Source organism: Gavialis gangeticus, unplaced genomic scaffold, assembly GCF_001723915.1.
Source record: "Gavialis gangeticus isolate Ggan-Ray unplaced genomic scaffold, GavGan_comp1, whole genome shotgun sequence".
Taxonomy (NCBI): Eukaryota; Metazoa; Chordata; order Crocodylia; family Gavialidae; genus Gavialis; species Gavialis gangeticus.
The window spans coordinates 64,030,587-64,038,199 of NW_017729029.1; the positions used below are offsets into that span (position 1 = coordinate 64,030,587).

At 43.2% G+C, this 7,613-nt stretch overlaps 1 protein-coding gene across 2 annotated transcripts in view; it reads left to right on the forward strand.

Moving 5' to 3' along the window:
* The first annotated feature begins 2,415 nt into the window (after positions 1–2,415).
* Positions 2,416–7,613, forward strand: part of TMEM144 (transmembrane protein 144) — a 31,965-nt gene continuing 26,767 nt past the window's right edge. The window contains exon 1 of one of the 2 annotated variants that reach the window (XM_019521702.1): positions 2,416–2,628. The gene's annotated coding sequence lies outside the window, so the exon portion shown is untranslated. Of the gene's footprint in view, positions 2,629–4,874; positions 4,894–7,613 lie in introns of those variants that run through there. The other variant, XM_019521703.1, reaches the window with a different exon arrangement.

Consider the following 7,613-nt stretch of genomic DNA (forward strand, 5'->3'; position numbering starts at 1 on the left):
CTGCTATTTCAGTAATATATTTAAAGAGGAGTCAGTTGTATTTTGAAAGCTGGTCAGTATATTAGCTAATAATTTTATCATATACTCATACCACTGAATCTTTTACTAACAGAAGGAGGCCAAGTCTTAATCAAACCTTTTAAGTAATAATGCATTGTAAATAAGTCTATTAATGTAATAACAATGATCACAGATATATTTTCATATTCTTGGAAGGAGAAATGCTTCCTTCCAAGTATATTCCAATTGTTGGTTTATTTCTGGTATTGTTACTCTGCAACAATGTTGGAAGGTACACTTGCCACCAGGCATGTCTTTTAGCTGTAGACAATAACAAATTTAACCTGAAAACAAAGGAAGTTTTTATTTGAAAATGCAACCTTTATGCCAAAGGATATTCTGTTACAAATGGCTTCTCCAAGTAAGGGAGTGGAGGAAATCAGTATCATGAGTATAGCACATTTCTACCATAGTTTAATATAAAAGTCATCTCAAGGTTCTCCCTCTCAGTTAGCAACTTTAAATTATCTGAGTTACTATCTAAATGATCCCTCATGATTGTATTTTATAGCGAGACAAACACAGTGTACTAGCAAGCTACATGTATCATACCTGTTTTTCTCAAGCCACTCACAATTATCAAGACCTCATTTATAACTGGCAAGCAAGAATTTTCTCATGAATACATGAGAAGAAGAAATTATTCCAGATAGCAGATTTGCAGTTTTATTTCTATTTCTGTGTAGGATATTTCAAAAAGCACCAGCCAGTCTACCATTCCTGAATCTTAACCTCAAAAAGAAGATAGAAAAGAAAACAAGTAGAGGAGAGGCTGAAACTTTAAGGCAGGAGACAAAATACATAGTGAGGGCTGAGGGGACAGGGAAGAAATAGGGATGGACAAGAGCAGGAGTCTGGAGGGTCCAGGGATAGATGGGAGCAGAAGAAAACTTGGGAAATGCTAGAATTAATGTACCACTGAAATTTAGTTCTCTTGTATATTTTGAGTAATATTTTTAAATGCAGAGTATCTACTAGATATCCACAGGACCCATTGATAAAATTCACTCCAACTGAACGTCACCCTCGAGAACTGGATCCTGTCCCTGCCTTTGCCATAAGACCCTGTGTGATAATGGGCAGTTTACTTAAACAAAAATATTGACAGGTGATCATTAAAAGTGTGGGTTCTCATTTTCTAGTTGCCAAGCTCATAACACCTAGAACTAGATTTGCACAAATACTGAGGTTTCATGATTGCAAAATAGGGTAGGCTTGGGCTGTGTTTCAAGCATACAAAGGGCTAGAAAAGTGTTAAGTACTCTGAAATAGAGGATCTCTGACTCTCTAATGGGCATCTCAAGGCATTAAGTCTGGTCTCCATATGTCCAAAAGGATCAAAAGACGATCTACTCTAACCCCTCTCACACATCCCAGTCACAGAGCAGCTTATATAAATACAAATAAAATCTACAACGTGCCACGGGTTAAAAGAGGATATTGCATCCACCAACTGTTGCTTCAAGAACACCCTACCTTATCCCTCCCATAAAATTTCCAACCAAATTTCAGAGCAATTCAGGTGCCTTGTTTCCCTACCTAGCTTAGATGACCATTCCAAAACTTCAATTCTCTGATCCTTAGAAACTTCCTCCTTGAAGTCTGAATTTGCCACAACAGGGTCTAGGGAGCACTAGAATTAGAGCGATTTTGGGGGACACCCTTTGTAACATGGTGATAATATTATCCACTGACCTTGCAGAGGCCTTAGGAAAATGAATTAATATTTGTGATCTGTTCAGATCATGTGGCAATAAGCCCATGAGGAAATAGATGAATCTCACTTCATCCCCAGGCTTGAATAAATGCAATAAATAAGGTACCAGGACATGCATTAAAAGAGGAGAAAATAAAAGAATGAATACCTGCTCATAAAATGAACATCATGAATTTTGCTCACTGAAAGAGACATAAGAGTTAAAGATTATGTCCGAATGTGTATGCACGAGGGGATCGAGTCAAGGTTGTCAGTACCTAACTTTTTTAAGTGCCCAGCTTTGCAACCTTAATAGTGTTCTTTTAGCCCAGCGTATTTGTGTGTAAGATGCATGTGAGCCCATGCAAAAATGGCCATTAACATTCAGTTAAGGTTGCAGGTACATATTGCTGTGAGTGCCAGTTACCTACTCAGAACATCAGAGGTTGAGGTGAGAGAGAGGGGGCAGGATCAAAGCCCTAAAGGATCAGAAATCCAGTAAGCAGCCGTGCGTGAGCTACATTTCTCAGAGTAGACAGCAGAGCTACTTTAGCTGTAGCCGGTGCTCCTCCCACTGCTTCTGTCACTGCATCAGGCCAGAGCACACGACATGAGACAGCTGCTGATACAGCACAGCCACCCTGGGGAAGAGCGTGGGACAGAAAGTTCAGAACAGGGATGATTTTCTGCTTAATAGGCAGTTTAAACTCTTCACCACTCACAGCACATTCAAAGGCAGTGGATCCCTTCAGCGTTATTTGTGCTTTAAAAGATAAAAAATGGGAAGGAGGTGTGGTGTGGGAGTCTGATCACATGATGATGAGGAGGAGGAGTAACTGGGTGCAGGAAGTCGAAACTGCAAAGAAACAATTGTAAGTAAAATCCCAGTGAAGGAAAGGGGTACTTGTATGTCTAGGGGTTTTGTAAAAAGTGAGCAGTGGGGCTGCAAGGGAGGGCATGGAGGTGACTGGCAAGAGAAAAACAGGGAAGAGAGAAACATTTGTACAGAGCAAAGTAAAAAGGGGTGTTCATTTCCAAAGTTAAATAGGGAGGGAGACTAAAGCAGTGATTGGATGGAGGGGCGGCGGGGGGAAGAGTCAGAACTAAGAATTGAGAGAGGTGAATCCCACCATAGAGAATATGCAAGTGCTACTTCTGAAATGAGTGCTTCAGTGTTTAAATTAGTGCTTCTCTGAGTATCTCATTCATGTTTTTGTGATGGACAGAAAGGGCCAAACTTCTGCTAATGGAAATGAGTGAAACTATATTGTCTGGAGCTGAGTTCATTCACCCCAGTAGATAATTTGGCCCTAGATCATCCACACAAAAACACTGCATATGAGTGATTGCTGAAACAAAACCATGAAGGCAAATTAAATCTCTCACCCATGCAGGTTTTCTGTGAAGGGTAAAAAGATAACTAACACCTTTGTTTCACTTGTAACTGTATTAAGAATGAATTATTTATTTTCTGCCACCTGTATACTTGGTGGGGAAGTCCATGCTAGGACAGTAGTTCTTTTGAAATAACATAGCATAGTAAAACACAGCCTAAATAAGGGAGGGCCTGTATGTTTTTCATATTATTTAAGTACAGCTCTTTGAAAATGTAGCCTGAAGAATCATCTCTCAAACACTTCTAATTACAGAAAGAATGAGAGCTTTCCTTAGCAAATCTCAGTCTCACATCTGAATGTCATTGTAGTTTCTCTTTGATGTGCAAGAAATCTGTGACAGTGAAAAAGAAAATGCTCTCTTAAATCTAAAGAAACTGCTAAGGCAAATAACTGTCTGTGTAGCTTGCAACTTCTGAAATGCAAGTTTGTGTAGCGTGGCTATATATCCCCAAGGAAGCCACAATTTCTCTCAAGTCACAACAATATCTTTTATATGCCTTAAGATGAAAATTCTTTCAAGCTGGATACTGTTTTCAGCTGTCTGAAAACAGCATAACATAAACTATGGGTACCACATACTTAATAATTAGAAACCTGTGCCCTCTACCTGTGACTTGCAGGCTCTGGCCTGCAACATGTATATAAAACAAATGTCACTATGTCAGGATTGTGTGATATGTTTTTTCTTCCTAAGAACAATTCAAACCTAGTTGAGATACTGGTCCTGAAATTAAACCTGAGATCGGAGCATCACCGATCTCTGATCTCTGAGGAATATGAAATTCTGAACCTGTATTTCTGCAGAAAGAGCATGCATCTGTTTCTCCCTTTCAGGTTGTTGATTTTTCAAAATACTCATATAGGCTGCCATCTAATGACACCTATTCCATAAACTAAAAATCACAGCCCAATGAAAGGGCTGATTATAAATATACCCATTTCAACACAGACTTTCTGCCACAGCCGTTATGCATAAACACACACTCCCACAGAAAAGGGGTTTTGCACTGTGCTCAGAAGCAATCCACGTGGCTAGGGACAGACATTCAAAAAGCCTGAGCCTAAATTCATTCTGTCTTCCTCCTGCTTCGTCCCCCATTGCTGCGGGGTATATGGGGTGCTGCCCAGCCCCAGATAGGGACTCTTCCCCCCACTTCTTCCCCCCCAGGGCAGGTGGAGGCTCTGTTCCATGCTGGAGGGAACCCTTCCTCCTCCTTTTCCTCCCCCCAGAAGGGCAGTGGGAGTGCAGAGCTCAACTGGGCAGGGTGTGGGTGTGTAGGGTTTGAGGGAGGGTGCACTGCCCCATGGCATGCAGCCCCCACTGCATAGCAGCAGCAGCAGGTGCAGAGGTCAGGGGGCTCCGGCCAGCACTCACAGTGGAGCAAGTCCCACACTGAAGCCAGCTGCATCCCCTGCTCCCTGCTGTGTAGGTCCCGGCACTCTGCTGGGAGTGGAGGGAGCTGTGCCCCTGCTTCCCTGCAATCTAGTGCGGGGCTGCCCCTCTGCAAACACGGACCTGCAGGCACGCCCGGCCGTTTCTATCTCCAGGGCTCCATGCTGCATGCCTGCAGCTCTGCACTCACAGACGGGAGGCCTCCCGCTGGACTCTGCAGGGCTCCCTCCACTCCCGGCAGTGCTGGGACCTGCACAGTGGCGAGTGGGGGAAGGGGCTGGCTCCAAAGCAGGGCTTCCTCCACTGCAAGTGCTGGAGCTGCAGGCTCAAGGAGCAGAGCCGCAGGGGTAAGGCAGGCTCCGCTCCCTCCCCCTGCGCAGCCCTGGCCAGAGTCACGCCTGCTAGGGGCACGAGCACCCTGGCTTCCCTGCCTGCTGCTCCTGCCAGGCAGTGGGGGCTGCATGCCATGGAGGAGTGTGTGGGGATCCCTACACCCCCCACCTCCCCTCACACCCCATACACCCACACCCTGCTCAGCTGAGCGCTGCAGCCCCCTGCCCCTCTGGGGGGAGGAGGAGGGAGAAGAGTCCCCCCCCCAGCATGAAACAGAGCCCTCTTGCCCACCCTGTGGGACAATCAGCCCAGCATGGTCCTGTTAAGGTGAAGGGAACAGGGAGAAGGGTTAATTCCTGCCTCCCTGCAGCTGGGGTCTAGCAGCTCCAAGGGCCACTGCTGCATCCCCCTCCCCCGCAGACAGGTTGACCCCCGCTGCAGTGGAGGAAGAGGGGAAGGAGGAAAGAATTAACCCCCTCCCTGCACACTTTGCCTTAACTGGGGCCACGTCAGCTGGTGTCTCCCTTAGAGCTGGTCCCTGCTCCAGCTAGAGAGCAGAGGGGTGGGGACAGCCCTTCCATGGAGCAGAGCTGCACCCAGCCCAGAGAGCATGCTGGGATGCTGGGGGTGTCTGGCTTATCTTAAACCAGCAAGAGGTCTGGGACAGACATTGCATAAACTGGTTTGACCCAAATCAGTTTAGTTTGATACTACATTCAACCAGGTTTTTCTCCCAGTTTCAACCATTTTCATACTGGTTTATGTGCACTGAATGTCTGTTCTGTTAAAGGTTTAAACCAATTTCTGATCACTTAAACTGGTTTATGTGTAATGTCTGTCCCTAGCCCTTAGGTCAGGGGTGGGCAAAATGTGGCCTGCGAGCCAGATGTGGCCCGCCAGGCCATTCTATCCGGCCTACGGGGCCCCTAAAAAATTTAGAAAATTCATATTTATGTGCCCCTGGCTGCCTGTCATGCAGCTCTCGGTGGCTTGCCAAAATTCAATGAGCGACCCTCGGCCCAAAATAATTGCCCGCCCCTGCCTTAGGTCTATGTCCCTAAGAATCCTGAAATGTGACTTTGTCAAGACAAGCTGATTCTGGATCAGCATCAGGCAGCATCTTTATTCATCTCATCAGAGGATGCAGCACAACACTACAGGGTGCCATGTGAATTCAGCAACCTGCTTCTATCTTGGAATGTAGATGTAGACTAAATATGTTAGAAAAGCAAGTATTTTGAAGGAAAGAGCAAGTATGCAAAATTGTTTGGAATTTGCAAACAGAGTTTTGAGTATCCATGTCAAATCTGGAATCTGCTGATTTTGAGTATTCCTGAATGACTGTACATTTCATAACTTCGGGTAGTGTTTATATTGCATCAGTAGTCATTGATCTGTTAATTTACTCCTTACTTAAGATTGACTCATAGAGGGAAAAGTATCTTTCATCTTTCTTCATTCTTTCAGACTATAAACAAGGAGTCTGAAAGGTTTTCTCACCCCCTCAACAACCTCTCCCTCCCATGCTTTCAATTTTCTGTAGCCTTTTCCCCTTAAAATTAACAAAAATATCAAATTTTATCTTGATCATGGAGGACTTCTTGGTTGATTAATACAATTAAATTAGAAGCTTTCTCAGACCTTAATTGAAGTGAAGACATTGTGTATTACAGCATGTTTTCCTTTGAGTGTCTTAGATACATAGCTGTTAAAAAAAATATGGCGTTTTAAACAGTATGAATAAAAACTGCTTCTCAGTAATCAGAGGTTTCACTTCCATTGTACCTCAGATAGTTCCCCAGTCATATCATATGCTCCAGAACGCAAAATACAAGAGGAAGTATCAAGGCAAAATCTCTCTGTCCACACATCACATGCCTTTTCCCCTCGGCAGAAATATGCAAAGCATTTGGGGGCTCCTTAAGGCACCATAAGAAAATTAAAAAGGGCACAAAATTATTTTCTTCCTTTGAAAGGCACTTAAAGCACTGTAGTGATTTATCCAGCTAAGGGCTTCAGAAATAAATCTGCAAAATAAGCAGAAAAATAATTATTATCTGAATGCTCCTAACAACAAGCCCTCTTTCTTGTGCAAAAGCCATTTTCCCACTTATATGTCTGGGACAGACATTGCATAAACTGGTTTGACCCAAATCATTTAAGTCTGATACTACATTCAACCAGGTTTATCCAATGTCCTCACTTCAATTAAGATTTTAAAAAGCTTCTAATTTGCATGTATCAATCAACCAAGGAGTCCTCAAATAAATTGGTTTCAGCCACTTTCAATCCGGTTTATGTGCACTGAATGTCTGTTCTGTTACAGGTTTAAACCAGTTTCTGAGCACTTAAACCGGTTTATGTGTAATGTCTATCCCTAGTCTGTAGAGATTAGCATATTGACTCACTGAGTAAATAGACATGCCTTATCCTTCACCTGACACTTCATGCTTAGTGTTTCTCGACCTGTGATACTCTGGAGCTGTTGCAATGTTTTATTATTGTTTTTATTTTTATTTTTATTTTATTATTTTTATTGTTTAATTATTACTATTATTACTTTATTATTATTATTATTATTTTTACAAAAATAGTAAAAACAATAAGGGTGTGAGAAGGAGACTTGGGTACAATGACCTGATGAATAACTCTTCTCACAGTGGGGTACTCCAAGCCTAAGGGGGCTCCTGTATTTTTCTAAGAAAAATATCCTGAGAATCCTCCAAAGAGGGGG